Below are 17,639 nucleotides of genomic sequence, written 5' to 3'. Positions count from 1 at the left end.
AACAATCACACTTTGGTCCTGTTATAGTATCGTCCAGTAGCCAGGACCATTTTCTACTGCTGTGATCCTTTCCTGCTGATTCTCCCTTTTACCTACATATTAATATACACTATAATATTCTGTAAATACAGCACCTTGTAGGATGTAGTTACAGCCCACCAGCTCGTGTCCAGAATCAACATTCAATTCTATCAGCTCTGGTGACATTAAGGGATAATCCGTTAACATGTCTCCTATGATAATCCCAATGTTGCAGTATTCTCTCTGTATGATCATTAGTCAGAATGATTACATTTATTGCTTTCTCTCAAAGCCCAGAAAGGCAATAAATAACCAGTAATGCACAGTTTGAGTATAGTGAGATGAGTGTATGCTCAGATACTGGCTATAAGATATGTTAAGTGAAGATCCATAACCTGCAATATATCAGGTAACGCAACTTCCTAGTCAATGAGTCCTTGTATGACAAACAGAATAAATACATTCTTACTTTTTAAACTGACCAAGCAACAGTGGAGAAAAAAAATAATTGAGTTGGCAGTGGCATTAACCCCTTTTTTAGATTTGGGGTAGGGGATAAGTTAAGACTGTGCATTGCTAAAGTGCAAACATGTTTGTTACCATGGTTATGTTTATTTAATAGGGACAGTATTGACTAGGTTGGAATGCAGAAGTTAAGACATTTCCTAGTAAAATTTGGTCACTTTCGACAATATACAATTTCCACTTTATTAACATTTGTACCCCGCTAATGTTACATCTCAAAAAAATTATCACTGTGTTGGGGGTGGAAGGGCGGGAGCTATAAGGGGGGCAAATGTAGGTTCCCTTGGACCCTGGTGTCTGAGGAGACATAAAGCCCCTCTTTGCCACATAAGAAGCCACGAATATCACAGGTGGGTTGGGAATTATTCTGTTTCAGAAAAAAGTTAAACCCCTACCAATTAAGCAAGCCACATGCAATCAATATTTAAAAAAAACATGAAATTCTCAGAAGTAGGGCTACCAAGTCCGATTGTGATAAAAGGAAGTGGTGGATCCTTCACTTTCTATTCACAGAGTATTACTGTGCTTCCCAGTTGAAAGATTACAACAGCATTATTCTTTATTTATTCTTCACTTAATACTGGACTGTTAAGCTGAACATCCTGTCTAAGACCTTTTTTTTTACTTTGATTCTTATAAGTTTTCAGTACGCATCATCTTAATTTGAACAAAATAAGATTTTAGCTGATCTACTTAAACGTAACCCTTTGCAATCCAATTTTGGTTTCAGAGTGTCCTAGGGGGCTTTCTCTTTCTGCCATTATACAATGGTGCCATCTGTTGGCTAGAGCCACTACTGCGGTATGTGACATGCTGGAGAGGCCCCCCGACAACAGAGCGGCCAGTAATCTACAGTAAAAATACCCTGCCGGACGTCTTCCAACATCGGAGCTATACGGCCTTCAATCAGAATGTCTTTAGACATCAGACAGTGGATTGGAAAGGGTTAACCTCTTTCTATGTTAAATAGCCACAAAATATCACACAAAAATGGACTTGCCTTGGTGCACCAATGGCGTTACTCAAAGTAGGATAGCCTGAGTCAAAGTAAATTTATCCTTACTGCAAGTGACCATAAATGTATTCACAGCCCGGTCTGTATCAGGTGCATGGCGTGCTGTTGGCAGCAGCAGTATGCCAGGAAATAAAAATGGATGTCTGACATTTATAAATAAAGTAAAAATCCACTTTATTAGAAAACCCTACAACATAAAAACATTTTGCAAGGAGTAGTGCATGATTACACGTTTCGAACCAAAATGGCATGAGCAAGAACCATTTTGGTTCAAAGTGCGTAGGCCCTCCTTGGACCACATTTTAATATTTCCTAATAAAGTGGATTTTCACTCTATCCAGAAGTGCTGGACATCCATTTCTCTTTTCTAATTATAGTAGCCGCATTCTCACATAATAATGCTATGCTCCACACTTTTCTTCTCCTGCCTCTGTTAGTGCCCCTAAGGTATAAAATTGCAATACTCCAAAACTGGGGATAGGAAGAAAATCATAGGGAAAGGACAAAATCAGAAAATACAAAATGTTGATATAAAACACTATTCCTTGCTGTGAATAAACATAACATAATTAGTAATGAAAGACTATCTATGATGAGCGTAACACTGAAAACTACACCATGAAATATATAACTTCATATGTGATCCTCATACTGTACCTAATTAGCAAACACAAGATTGTTACAACTGCTCATTACTGGAGCGCACATGCTTCCTATTACCACACAGTCACACTTGGCAGTAAAGGTACTGAATGGAAAGTACTCTATCTCTCTTGCAGGAAGAAGGAAAATGGACTCTCTAGCGGGGGCAAATATCTTGAAAATAAAGGTTATGTGTCAATAGACTTGTTCTAGTTCTGGCTATATTATTATCAATAGATCATTTTCAGCAGTACATTTTATTTGTATGCTATTTACGGGTGCGGTTGGGTAAAACAACATTGTAAGGCGGTCGTACGTTTAGGCCATATGGACTATAGCTGGTATTTTACTGTAGGAACTCCATGTAGTCAGGGGGACGTGAGAACATTAGCAGGATCTGTCCTGTTCATGGTGTACCGAGTGGGCAGGGGCACAGCAGTAAAGTGGTGGCGAGCCGCACAGCACCACAGTAAAAAGCTGAAGTGCAAGTTAGGCCACCTACACATGGGCTAGTGCGATATTGGGCCAAGAAAGTTGGCCTGATATTGCTCTTGCCAACGTGCGTTTTCTGGCAAAAACGCCTCAATGGGAAGCATTGCATTGCACTTGCATGTGATGTGTTTTACTGTTCCATTGTAAACAATGGGCGATGCGGAAAAAGATAGGACATGCTGCAATATATATATATTATATATATTTGCGCAAGTTTTGTGCCTCTCGCAATGCACCAAACTCATGCGAGATTCTCGGCTGTGTGCCTTAAAGGAGAGGTGGAATGGAATCTAGTTGCTGAAAGTGCCACCACCACGACATTATTTGCCACCCGTAGAACCAGAAAATGAAGAAACAGTTTTGGTGCAGTTGCCAGACCTGCCAAGCGTGACTATTAGTTCTGGGTCAGGGCGGTATAATACTCTTTCAGGTCAGTTTAGCTCGGCATTGCAGCGGTAAGACTCAGCTGCTTTATACCTCAGTCTTTCTCACCCTAAAGTTGCAGACTAGAATTTTCAATTAGGATATTTGAAACTCTTTCCCATTCCTGTGGTGGCTTCTAAATTAAATGGAGATGAATGTAAAAAAAAAAAATTTTCCAGTGCCATATTTATACTTTACACACCGTCCCTCCTCCCAAAAAATCAGTGAGGTGCTCGCCGTGCAGTTGTTGTTCCTAGATCTGATGCCCTGCTCTCTTCAAGCTGGCAGGAATGTGTAAAAGGTCATCAGGGTATCAAAAGAGACACTTAAGAATTCGGCTGGAAGACCACCCGGCAGTGAAGAGGCGAAGGATTATGTTGGTAGATGAGTGTGTGTAGCTGAACCCACAAACATAGGAAAAGAGATGGGGACATATTTTATAATCTAACTTCCTTTGACTCACACAAAAATAGCCTTGTGTTCCGCTCGAAAAAAATGCAGATGTGAGTCATCTGACCACAATGAGGGACCCTTCACATATCATGTGCTCCATGCCCTGAAGACTCAATTTCTAGCTTATTTTATCATCTTGTCTTGAATTTACCAGGACAAGGAGCTATGTTATCTACTTGCACATTTTAATATTTGAATTCTGTTTTTGGCTTTAGCATTTTCATGTAAGTATAAAATGGCGCCATTACATTTGAGGCGTACAGAGATATATTAGGACTACAGCGTTACAGCTCCGTAGTCATACATTTGTGTGCGCGATGGACTTTCCAGAATCATATCCAAGTTTAGGGATTGTTTCTTCCAACTGGTTTGGAAATGAAATCTGACCCTTTTTATTGACATTCACAGCTCCATCCCGAAACATTTATTACAAACAATCAAGCCTGATCAGGTAAAACGATCAAGATGACAAAATCCCCCTTTAGTTCCTATAAATGAAAACCATTCACGTAAATCTCAGATCCTAATAAATTCCAGGGTTATGCCAGCTGGCACAGGCAACAGGGATCTGGCCTCGTCTCAAGAAATGAATTTATGCGATGTGCCATTCATGGCAGCTACAGCTAAATGTAAAGAACTTACTAGATGATGCTGAGCACTGTGATAAATGGAATGATTAATTAAAGGAAATATGTCATCGGAAAATGACTCGGGGTTTAAATCAAGTTTCTTATGTTACGTACGTTCTACCGTATCTTTAAAAAATCCTAATATGCTGCAGTTTTCACGCTGGACACTACTTCCAATCGTAAAGTAAGGCTTTGTGTTCTGTAGAGAAAGTTGACACATTATATATATATATATATATATATATATATATATATATATATATATATATATATATATATAACATACATATCCACCATTCAGAATATGTAATAATCACAGCTTATCTACTCCTTCTCCCTGTAAAATGACCATTGCTCAGCTTACAGGACATGCCCACAATGTTCTCCCATATAAGTCAATGTACACCTTCTGTCCATTACTTCCTATAGTCCATGTGGCTGCTGTAGAGCATATCTCTGTATGCAGTTAGGGGCAGTTCAGGCAAAGAATGGCTGCCTCCATAATCATGTACTGAAAATAGGAAAAATGGGTTCCGTTAAATGCTGATGCACTGGTTACGGTGTGACCCTGTAAACATATCTTAACCTAAATTTTACAATACAGTGCAAAAATTAGATTTCAGGTTTGCAACAGGATACAATGGTGGAGATGCACTTCCAGGGTATTCCCTAGTTATGCAAAAAGCAGCCTGTAAAGGGGTCGTCCAGTTCTAAACTATTGATGGCATATCCTCAGGATGGGTCATCAATAGTAGATAGGTAGTGGTTTGTTGCCTGGGAGCCCTGTCAGTCAGCAGTTCTCTGGGCCTTTGTGTTTGTGCACTTAGATGATATCAGCAGGAAGCAGACAGCTCCGTTTTTACTGCAGTGGCCAGACTTTGTATTACAGGCTACTCACTTCAATGGGATTGTGGCCTGCAATACCAATCCAGGTTACTACAATAAGAATGGAGCTATCTGCCTCCTGCAGAAATGAGCTTAGTAAACGTGCACATCAACACAGATTGGTGGAGGTCCCAGGTGACAGACCCTATCTGCTATTGATAGCCAATCCTGATAATTGGCCATCAATAGTTTGCAACTGGGCAACCCCTTTAAATGCTTCCTTAACACTTACTTTGACAGTTTTCTTTGAAATGCATTATTTACTTTAATTTTATTGGTGGCATCTTTTTAGTCACAAACTTTTTATATGCGTTTTTATCAGATGTTTTTTTTTATTTTATAGAGAAGTTCACGGGAAAATGCTGCCCAAGATAAAACACCATGTCAAGAGCATGCAGCATTTTAGAGAAGTACCATAGACCAAAAAAACCACACCAAGGCTACTTGCACACAGACGAATTTTCCTTACGATTTTCAGACCGAAAATCAAATGAATGAATGTATTCATTCATGTGAGCTTTTTTTTAACTCGGACAAATAGTCCAAGTGAAGAAGATCACAGCACATCCTATTCTTGTCCAATTTTCCAACTAGACTAGCACATGTACATGTGCGGGGTCCTGCACATCGAACAGCACACAGACGGGGCGAAAATGGCATGATGACTTTATTCTGTGGGTCAGTATGATTATTACTGTACCAAGTTTATATTTCTTTTGGTGTACTATCTGATGGTATTACATGGATACGTATCTGCCTGTATATCTCAGCACTGAGGACACCATTAATACTGACCAAATCCCTAATTCCATTTGTTGAAATGCAGCCCTAGACTGGCAAGGAACCTCCATTATAATTCACTGTTCCCTGCAGACACTCATTATTGTACCGCTCTTCAGCCCTTTGGCGAAGAAATTGCTTTCTGTTACAGCCAAATATTTCACATTTCCACTCATTAGTCCAGAGCGCCTGCTGCCATTTTTCTATGTTTTTGTGCATAGTTGACTCGCTTGTCCTTGTTTCTGTGTTGACTTCTCCGAACAACAGATGGGTGTACCTGGTCCCACTGGTTTCTGCCAGTTCTGAGCTGATGACAATGATGGATTTCTTCTGATTTTAAAGCAAGCATGATGGGTGTTTCATCTGCTGCACTAGGTTTTCTTGGCCAACCATTATGTCTACAGTCTTCAATGTTGCCCATTTCTTTAGGTTTCTCCAAAGAGAATGAACAACACATATTGAAACCCCAATCCGCTTTGGAATTTTTGCCTAGGAGAGACCTTGCTGGTGCAGTAGAGCTACCTTGTGTCTAGTTGCTGTGCTCAATCTTGGTGTTATGACCTGTGATATGAAACTGTCTTCCACAACCTCACCCATGTAGCAGAGTTTGGCTGTTCCACACCCAGTTTTAAGCCTCCTATACAGCTGTTTCAGTTAATGATTGTGTTTCAAACTACATAAGAAAATGATCATTATCACCTGTTGGGTATAATTAGTTAATCATAAGTCTGACTCTAATCCTACAAAATCCCTGACTTTGTGCAAGTGTCCCTAGAAGAATTGAGGCTGTTTTGAAGGCAAAGGGTGGTCATGCAAATATTGATTTGATTTAGATTTCTCTTCTGTTCATTCACTTTGCCTTTTTGTTTCTGGACAAAAATAAACTATTTACATTTTTATTTTTCAAAGCATTCTTGCTTTGCAGCATTTTTCCATACCTGCCAAACACTTTTGCACATTATTGTATATACAAAGTTAGCCACATCAGATATAATGAGGCAACACCCAGTGACTTCCTACTAATAGATGCCACAAAAGTAAATGTGTAGTAGTGCTGTGCTGCTTAACCTGAACTAGTCCTGGAGGTCTGCACTTCGGTAACTTCATGTATATTATACATTGGAACCTGGCTGAATTCGCAGAAATGTAGATGGCTCCAAGGAAAGCAGGGAGATGTTCTCTGGTTACACCATCCTCCAGTCGTTGTGGGCGTATGACGAATACATAACTTTAATCATTATAAAAGGGATTTCCACAGTCTGAGTAATCTGCTTCATTCACTTACACATCACATGCCTCATATTTTACCATCGTGCAGCTTCTGATCATTCACACTTCCCTCTGTGGTGTCCACCAACATTAGTCAGTGTTGTATTTGTTTGTTGCCTATGGACACAACACAAGCTATGAAGAACGGTGCAGATGAGGAAGTCTGGTAAAGCTTGGTTGTCTCCATAGGCAATCGAACCAAACAACTCTGCAGGTCTGAGAAACATGGCAACAGCTGGATAGGAAATAAAGACAAACTGCAAACAAATTTAGGCTACATTCACATGGGGGGGATCGTGATTTTGCTACGAGAAAATCGCTGCAAAATCGTGCCTTTGTTCCCGCGATTTTTGGGCGTCAGAATAATCTAAGATAAAATCGCGTGCTAAAATGCGCAATTTATTATTGCAGAAGTCAATGGGACTTTCAAATGTTAAAATTGCATAGCACCGCATTGCAATGCAAGTTTGTTGCGTCGCGATGTGATAAAAAGTAGGCTTCAAAAAAAAAAAAACAGTCTAAGGGCTCTTTCACACAAACGTCATTTTAGCACTCTGATAGAAAAAAAAATTATGCCCATCAGAGTGCTAAATCACGTGAGCAAAGAATAACTGCGACCAAGTAACAACTATTCTCTGCAAGTTTACATGGCTGGCTGCAGCGTCTTGCAGTGCACTGACCTGCAGCCCTAAAATCCCTTGGCCACCAGAACAATGAAGGGAATCCCCATGGAGATGATGGGAATCCCCATGAAGATGAAGGGCATCCCCACGGGGATCCCCTTCATTGTTCTTGCTCTCCCTGCTGCTAAACTTCCTCCCCCTCCCTTTTTCTGCCAGTAGGGTGGGAGTTTAGCAGCGGGGAACACATGTCACTGTTTAGCTAAACTCCCTCCCTCTACCTTTTCCAGCTGCCTCCCATAGGAGTCTATAGAGTCCCCGGTGTTGTGCCGTCAAAAGATAGGTCAAGTCCTACCTTTTGACGGAGAGAAATCTTGGTGTCAAAAAAATGCGCCTATTGTGATTATTTTTTGACGTGTGGAATTTCCATGGTGAACCTCAGGGGAAGTTTGAACATCGCGGAAAAAATCCACCACAAATTCAACACCCATTTTTCCTTGTGAAATCTGCAGCAACTTCACAATGTGTGAACCCAATATATTACTTCTCCGTAGGATGCACAATGCGATCATGTAAAGCCAAGAACATGTTAATAAAGTCACTTCTATTTCCTGTTCACAGTTAAAGCTGTCATTGAAAGAGAAAGCATCATTCTTGATGAGAGCACCAATATCTAGTTCCTTCATCAACAAAGAAAACACATATTTTAGTGTATATTTACACACGTGGCAGAAATGTGTGCGACTGAAAATCAGTTCCATTCATCTGAATGGGGTAATTTCATCGACAAGCACATGGATTTCTGCTAGCCCCACTAAAATGAATGAGACAGCGCTAATGCCTGCGGATGGATTATCGCTGCGGAAATTGCGGCCAGACACCCACTGTGAATTCCGCAGCAATGTCCGTTTATAGACATGCTATGTTAAATCATGCTCCCCTGCCCACGAACGCAAATCAACTGCGATTTTCCGTTCCCAGGGGAGAATCGCAGCATGTTCTATTGTATTGCAGTCAATGGAAGCCATCCGTCCCGTGATACTTCCGCTGTGAGCAGGACGAGACACCCGCAGCGGATCTGGAGAGGTGAGTATAGGGTCTCTTGGGGGGCGCCGGGTCTGATTCTGCTGTGATATTTCGCAGGCGGAATCCGACCCAGCCGTGGGCATGAGCCTACAGTCGTAGAAATTGCTGCAATAAACTTGCCATGTGAACATACGCTTACAAAGCTCTTTTAAGTAATTCATTTGTGCCACTGAGTTTATGGTTTGGAAAACCTATTTACAAACACCCTAATAAGGTGATTTTACACTTTTTTGGAAAAAAAAACGCCACTGCATTTTTTTATTCAGTTTTTTAAGCCAAAGCTAGAAGTAGATCCTGCAGGAAGTAGAAGTAGAAGTTCTTCTAGATTTCCATTCCTTTTGAATCCACTTATGGTTTGTGCTCAAATAACTACATGAAAAAGTGCTACAGCAGCTGCAGTGGTTTTCCCAAAAAGACAGTGCAGTTATTTCAACAACACATAGGGCTCATTAAAGGGTCGGACATTGACTTACAAGGTAGCCACCTCTAATAGATGGCATCATCAAGTTAGTTGTCTTCCTTTTCGGAAAGCTAATCTGCATATTCTTTTCCCATGGAACATTTCCAAGAAGACTCCACACATCGCTGATCTCTTTAATGAGAACCAGTAGACCAAGAAAAAAATAAACTGAAGTTATGTGAGATTACCCCACAGATTACTGCTGAATATGTATTTCTCTAGGACCCCTTTAAGAGAAAGGGAATGGTCCAAATTAGACAGTGCCTTTAACCATTTATAGCACTTAGCAGATGTTACTTTAATATATAACATGTGGATACTTTTCATAGATACTCAAGTAGGAACACAAATACTGTATACTTTTATATAACATTCATGAACAACAAATCGTGGGAATATACAATATGTGCAATATAGAATTAAGGGGGACTCAGAAGAACACTTTAGGGAAAAACCTAATGTATGTTTTATTTGCAGTCATCAAGCACAAAGCATTTTATTTCATGTCATGTTATATAATCATTAATGAGCTTAAAGGGAATCTGTCAGCCACTTTGACACCTATTAACTAAGTTTATGGGCACAAAGTAGCTGAGTCTGCGGGTGTAAGTTTTATACTTACCTTCCTCACCATTCTCACCGGTGTCAACTGTCTGCTGCAGTGCATTGAGCAGTGGGCTGAGTAGCCTTCCCAGTCTAAGGGCTAATTCTCAAGGGCGGATTTCTGCCGCATATTACGCGGCGGAAATCCGCCGCGTTGCCCCGCAGCTATGAGGTTCTATTGAACCTATTAGCACAATGCTCACGGTGCGGAATTCTGCTGCGGAATTCCGCACCGTGAAATCACACTTCCTCACCCGCGGCATGCTCTATTTGCCGCGTGCATCCGCGCGGACGGCTTCTATTGCAGTCAATGGAAGTCGTCCATCATGCTATCTTCCGCTGTAGCACAGCGGAAGATACCATGAAAACGCTTCCCCGCCTACCACCAGCCGTGTCATATGACGTGGCCGGCGCATCATGTGACGCTGTGGGCATGTCATATGACGCAACCGGCGTGTCATGCTCTCTATTGCACATGTGCACCAAAGTGTCATGCGGGATGTCGGGCGGCGGATCCGGAGGTAAGTATGGGGTCTCTGGGGGGTGGGGGTGGGGACAATGATGGGCTCCGCTGCGGAATTTTTGCTTGTGGAGCCCGTCACGGCCGTGTGCACAAGACCTAAGTTTATAATGAAAGGACTGCTTAGCATGAGGCTCAAAGCGTTGACACCAGCAGGGAATGCAAGTATAAAACGTACATCCCTGAACTCAGTGGGTTACCTACTTTGGACCCATAAACTTAGCTTAGCCTCATGTGGCGAAGAGTGTTGAGGCAGCAGAAATGAATCCCTGCATGGTTCATTGTGAGTTCAATCCCTACATGGTTCAGGTAGCCAGCTCAAGGTTGACTTAGCCTTCCATCCTTCCAAGGTCTGTGAATAGTAAATAAATTACCTGAAAGTGCTGCGGAATGAGGCCGAATGCACTCGGCCGGGTCGGATTCTGCATGCGGATGCTTCATAATCTGTATTGCTGGATGTGCACATGCGCAGTACAGATTATGCCGCGCCATCCCTAGGTGATTGAATCCATGCTGAAATAGAACATGCTTCGACTTTCCCTCTGCAAGCGGAAAATTGCCATGGATTTCCGCTCATGGACAGGAAAAAGCTATTTTCAATAGCATTTTTATGGACAGTAGTTGCTGTGGTGGCGGATGCCCTCTCCGGATTCTGTAATGCAAATATGCCCGTGTGTCTAGGTTGGCACTATACAAATTTATTTTATTTTGGGGCTCAAAGTAGCTGACTGAGTCTCTTTAAGACATTAGTCGTGCTTAAGATGTTCAATCCAACTTTACTTTATACTGCTCTTTTCATTCATCTAAGTGACTTTTGATGTCTGCCCTGTGACTGCCATGACCATGACCTATATTACCCACATGCCATTGCAGTGCCCACATGATAAACCAATGACTATTTCACAATCAACAATTCAGAGTACATGGCAGCCTAATATTTATGTCCATGAAATGGGATAATTTTACAGTTTTTAGTTATTGCTCGACTTTCCTTTCTCTAGTCACAGAATATAAGTTGTCTAATGAAAGTGAAAGCTCATGAATATTGCATGGCACAGGGTGTGAGCGCAGTACAGAGAGGACGACTTGCTGCGCTTGCACTGCAGGCTATAAACATTGATTGCAGAAAATGTACAGCGCCTAAAAAAGTAAGTGAACCGACACTGCATTAGTTCTGTCACTCGTCTATGCTGTCCTCAGATAGGGCAGGGTAAATATGGTGACAGATTCATTTTAATCCCCACGTGGAGGGTAAGCTTAGTGCTCTAGTACTCCAACCATTTCATGACCTCGGACAGGAAGTAGCTGCCTGACATTTATTTGTCAGCATCATTGGTTCTCATGGGACTAATTTCCCTGTCAACTGGTCATCCGGAGAGAACACGGCCTGCCTCTCTCAGATCTCCTTGTCAGTCAATCATGGAAAATACATCATCTTATCCCTCTCCTTGTGCAGAAATATGCTTAATTGACTCCATACCTATAGAGTGTGACCCATAATTTGAGATAACGAGTCCATACACTTTTATATTTCCATCAGAGATGTGTCAGATAAATCAGAGCATTTTAGCAAAATTACAGACTGTAAGGTCAAATGTTTGCTTCTTTTTACTTTCTTATACAAGAGTTTGCGGTTAAAACAAGGAATGCTGGATAATAGATTTCAGTGGTCACATTGGTACACGAGAAAGTAGCTATCTTCTTCTCTTACTTGATTTTCAATAGCTAACAGTAACAATTGCATAAAATCATGCCTAATACATATACACTAAGCAGGTTTTGTTCAAATATACTTGAAAGATCCATAATATTCCAGGTCTATGCCAATGCCCAAGACTATCCATACTATGGAAGCCAACAATAAAATCACCTTCCACTTAATCAGTCAAGGGGTTAAGGGGTTGTATCCCAATCTACTTTTATTACTTATCCATAGAATAAGTGATAAAAGCCTGATTGGTGGGGGTCTCAATGTAGGGACCCTCAACAATTCTGAAAATGGGTATCCTGGTGTCCCCCATCTTCCTCACTGTGGGCTTACTGCACCATTGCAGTCAGGAGGAGATTGAATGGAGTGGCGATCATGCACGTGCAGAGCCATTCCATTCATCTTCCTTGGGGCTGCCAAAGATAGTCGAGTGTCTTACTTCTCTATTTCCATCGGCCCTATTGAAACAAATGGAGTGGCACATGTTCTACAGTACTATGGATGGGTGCAAGAAGAGGGGGACATGAGAACTCCGATGTTGGAATCACTGGGGCTCTCAGTGGCGATATGTGATAGGCGATGGAAGTGGATTGTGGCACAACTGCTTTAACTGGTGCTTCTACCACCATATTAACTACAGGTCCATGTATAAGGCTGGTTGTGCACATCATTCTTTCATCTGACAACTATCTCTCCTGACCCCCTATACACATGTACGCTCAACTTTGCTAAGTATACATATGTTCTGCGTATGGTGAGTGGAGTTAGCCACTGCCAGACCCCCCTGGGGGGGTGGCATACCTTCCCAAGAACAAAAGGAAAGGGCAAGTTTACATCCAACTTGCTTGATCCTTTTCTTCCCCACAACTGCTTTTGGGGGAGAGTCAGGAGGCCCGCATACACATTAGATGATCAGTGTGTCCCTCTGAAATTGTCGGATTTGGCCAATATACATTTAATGTGTGCAGCCAGATAAAGAAAAATAATAGTTATTTTTTGCATTCACCTCACTTGCAAAGTATATATTAAATGGTTTAATGTGAAATATCATCTCTTCCTGGTATTAAACAGGTGTTCTCTTCTGAGACTTTCATGGCATTTTAACAGGATATGCTTTCATAGTCTGCTAGATATAGAGTCCCACCTCTTTGACTCGCATCCATCTCTAGTTCTAGCCCCCAATGCCCCCAACTCTGCTGAATGCAATTGTCAGGTCTTACAGAAACAGCTGAGCAGGCAGCATTATGCTGTTTCTGTAATGCTCACAGAAGTCAATGGACATTATGGAAGCAGTGTAGTACAATGAGCTATGTTGTTTCCCTAATTTGGAACCTACTGGAACAGCATGGATCACTGTGCTATACTGTTCCTGTAACTCCCCTTCACTTCTATGGAAGTTACAGAAACAGCATAGCTCTACCTACTCATCTCTTTCCATTAGTCTTGACCATGACACTCATCTGGGCAAAGGGCAATGGAGGCCGGTACTAAACATAGTTCCAAATTTCATGGTATATCCTTTCGGAATACCCCTTTAGAGGCAAATATTGTACATTACTAGTTATAACTTCTAAAACAAATATCAACATTAGTTTTCTTAAAAGAGACTCTGTCACCTACTGTTGCCCTATAAGCTAAGCGTATTGGCTGAAAGTAGGTGACCCGTGTAGTCCGGGGATGTAAGTTTTATACTTACCTTCCCTGCTGTTCCTTCGGTGTCAGTGCTGGAAGCCGCCACTCAGTGCATTGAGCAGCACTGCTAAGCAGTCTGCCCATTATAAGATTAGAACGGGCGGACTACTGAGCAGCAGCGCTCAATGCATTCAGCGACTGCTTTCATCACTGACACTGGGGGAGTGACGTGGTAGGTAAGTGTAAAACGTACATTTTTGGACTCCGTGAATCATCTACTTTCAGCCCATAAGCATAGCATATATGGCTAAAACTACATGACAAAGTCTCTTTAAGTTAAAGGGGTTTTCCCACCACAAGAAGTGATGACATATCACAAGAATGTACTATCACTTCCTGGACTGGGAGTCCAACTGCAAGGAACCCCACTGATCCTCTAAACGAAGGATCACAGTTTTTCTCTGTACAGCAGTTCTCGTGTTCACCCACTATATAGGAAACATGTTCCTAAAACCCAGACCCCACTGATAATAAAGTCATGGCATATCCTGGTAATATACCAAAGGCATTCTAAGAATGGAATGCTCCTTTAAGAAATCTGTTTGAACATAACCATATGTGGATATGAAGAGCATGCTCTACATAATTATCCTTTTATCTGAGGGATGGAAAATATTTCTTCATTCTATAAAGCACAGATCATTTCTTCTCAGTTACTTGTACACAGAAATAGTTTTGCCACTGGAAAAAAATGTCCAAACAGACTATGATGGTCAACAGACAAAATGAATGAGCGCATTTTACTTCTGTAAAAGATAGAAACCACATGTTCATTCTATTACAAGCCTGGAGTTCATTTTACTTCTCCCTCCACATCTCAGGGCCCCACAAGCAAACTACCTCAAACATCTGGGTCTTTTCTATTTCAGCAGCAGGAAAATAGAGCTACGTCTACAACGGCAGAAAGAAAAGTCCACTGGAATGTTTGTTTTTTAGATTTCGGTCAATATCAAAAAAAGGTAGTTTTAATTCCTTACCTTCGATTATTCTGCCTAACAAACTGAAAAACACATTTGATCGGAATGAAATGGCAGTTGGCTTGTGCAAAGTAATAGTATAAAGCATGGGGCTAAGCCGGTTATAAAGAATGTTTCTTGTAAATATCTTACCACTAAGATGTACAGTGCGGCTCAGTAAGCCACTTCTTTTAAGATGATGATCTTCTCCAGTCGTTTTCTCTGCAGTACTGTAGCCCTGTGTTCATGTAGAAGTGATGTCTAAAGCGGGAGTTTACATGAAGTGTTTGCACTAGAGCACTCCTCCCTTCTTCTAAAAGTTGAGGAGACCTATACCCTCCCACCCACACCCATCCAAACCACATGTCAAAGAGAACTTTGCTAGGCATATTAATCACAGCCCTCACCACCACCCTTCCCTTTTTCTAAAACTGGGCTGCTTTCCAGTACTCGCATTCTGCAACTGTCTCTACAGACAGATGTTTTACGTTAACTTAGGACTATAAGCAGTTAAGTTGGTATAACGGAGTGAACATCAGATGCTGTGGGCTTGCAGATATGTATCTTCAATGAATAAACATGTATTGTAAATATTTAATCGTTTAAACAAATGTGTCAAAAATGTGTCATCACTGTACAAAACAATATTTTAGAACTCAAAATTAGCAAAACTTGGGCAGAGAAGGGGGGAGGGAGTGGTATGGGTTGCAGCACATGGACTAAACTGAACATCCAGTAGATCCATTGCCCTGGGCTAAAGAGCGGCTCTTCGCAGCTTCCTTTGTGGGTCCCTGGGACAGAATCGGATCACATATCTAATGCTCCTGCATCGTGGGGAAAGTAAAAAAGGAAACCGAAGTCTGTAAGAGTCACAAAGTTATTTCCTTCCACAAGTTCACAAAATGGAGTCAGCAGCGTGCTCACTGAATCAGATGGCAGTAGTAGATTCACAAGTGTCCTCACCTACTTTGCCACCTCATCCTTCTCAAGGAAGCTCTGGTCATTCATACCCTCATCATCCTACACCTTTGCTGGAGCTCATAGTGTAGAAAAGAGACCCAAACCTGCTAGACATGTAAGTGCTGCAGCTAGCTCTGAAATGGCGACTGCACTGTTGTATCTGATCAGCAGAACTTGCTTCAGTATAATCACTCTCTGTCTTCCTCTCCCAAACCAGTCTGAGGAATCCCTTAAAGGGGTTCTGTGATCTTCTTCAGTTCCCTGGTTTACCTCACCTTGATCCTCTTCTTGTTATGGAGCATTCTTTCTCCGCATTTTTTCCCCGGCAGGTCAGTGTAGTGACGTAACGTTCACTGCCTAGGAAGAAATGCTGATCTACTACAGAGTTTGCGCATGCGCACTGTCTTGCCGCGAGAGTTCATATACTAATGCAGTGAGACCCCACGCATGTGCAGTCTCTGCAATAGCTCGGCACCTCCTGCTAGGCTATGAACACTACGTCACTAGTGACATAGCGTACATTGCCCTGCTGGAAGGAGACTGCAGAGAATGGACACTTCATCACTGGAAGAAGAAAAATAGGCCGGCTGGCGGTGAGGTGACCCGGGGGACTGCAGGAGCCAGGAGATCGGCAGGGAGAAGATGCGGTTAGAAGACTGAAGGGGGAGGAATAGGTAAGTGTAGAATTTTTGTTTTCTAATGATAGAACCCCTTTATGTTGCTGGAGTTAAGAGCATCACTCCAGAAACACATTACTGCTGTTTTTTAAACATACAAGCAGAGTTTCCAGCACTGGGAGACTCACATTGAATCCAAAATGGAAAAATTCTCAATAGCTCACAATAAGTTAGTGGATATAAATAATGCCCTAGATAAGGAGGTAGGAGCACTGAAATGGAAAGTGGCAGATTTGGAAGATCGGTTTTGCCGTAACGATGTGTGATTACACTGCATACCTGAAACAGTTAAAGCAGAGCAGATCTTACAGATTTCTTTGTTGCAGTCCTTCCAGATACACTTCAAAATGATGCTAATGGCTAGAATGTACAAAACCTTTCAGACAGATTTAAAGACATTTCCATGCTTACTGATCTATCTGCAGCCACTCTGGCGAGATGTCATGAGTTTGCTACTGCCATGAAAATTTGCGTGCCAACAATATCCCCTACAAATGGGAGTTTCCTGTGAAATTAGTAACAAGAAAGGAACAGAAACTCATTTTGACTCACCTGCCAAGCTGACACAGCTTCTCCAGGACTGGGGACTCGCTACTGTTCCAAATTCATCTATAGGAAAGCAAGCAACAAGACTGCAAGATGAACCCCTTTAAAGATGTAATCCACACCTTAAAGATGTACATTATATCATTTAGTAGCCAAATACCTTCTCCATTTGTGTGGGTTGAAGGGCATTTATAGCCATTTCTTACCTTACAACGTCATTTATTGTTGGTAAATTTTGTTCAGCTTTTTTTTAATATTTCTTTTGAATATCCTTACCAGGATGACTTAGATATTGCATGCATGGCATACATGCACATCTTGGTTAGATGTTCGTAATGTCAAAATTCCCCCCTTGCATCATTGTAAGTGGGGGTCGGGGGAACCTACCTCATTTGTTTCTGGTGCTGGCTGCTGTGTACCCCAATCTAGGGTGAATAGCCACAGCTGCTTCATGTCTTCCTCCTAGAGTGATGGTTGTGGGATCAGTACTCTCTGTGGGGCAGCCAGGCCATAGGCCCTAAGGTAGGTTAAGTTGCATGGCTGCATCAATAATGAAAAATAGGCTGTTGATGTAACATGGCTCATTATCTGGTATAATTCAACAACATTGTCAGTATGACAAATCTGCTTCGGCAGAGGTGTGATAAACTTTGCAATTGAATACGAACAGAGGTTCT

At 41.7% G+C, this 17,639-nt stretch overlaps 1 protein-coding gene across 1 annotated transcript in view; it reads right to left on the bottom strand.

The window, feature by feature from the left end:
- Window positions 1–15,084, bottom strand: part of EMP3 (epithelial membrane protein 3 (MAM blood group)) — a 33,665-nt gene extending 18,581 nt beyond the window's left edge. The window contains exon 1 of the mRNA XM_066607725.1: window positions 14,933–15,084. The gene's annotated coding sequence lies outside the window, so the exon portion shown is untranslated. The remainder of the gene's footprint in view (window positions 1–14,932) is intronic.
- Between the last annotated feature and the right edge of the window lie 2,555 nt (window positions 15,085–17,639).

Source organism: Eleutherodactylus coqui, chromosome 6, assembly GCF_035609145.1.
Source record: "Eleutherodactylus coqui strain aEleCoq1 chromosome 6, aEleCoq1.hap1, whole genome shotgun sequence".
NCBI classification, from domain to species: domain Eukaryota; kingdom Metazoa; phylum Chordata; class Amphibia; order Anura; family Eleutherodactylidae; genus Eleutherodactylus; species Eleutherodactylus coqui.
Note: the sequence above shows the minus strand (reverse complement) of the source record. Positions and strands in the feature narration are given on the sequence as shown.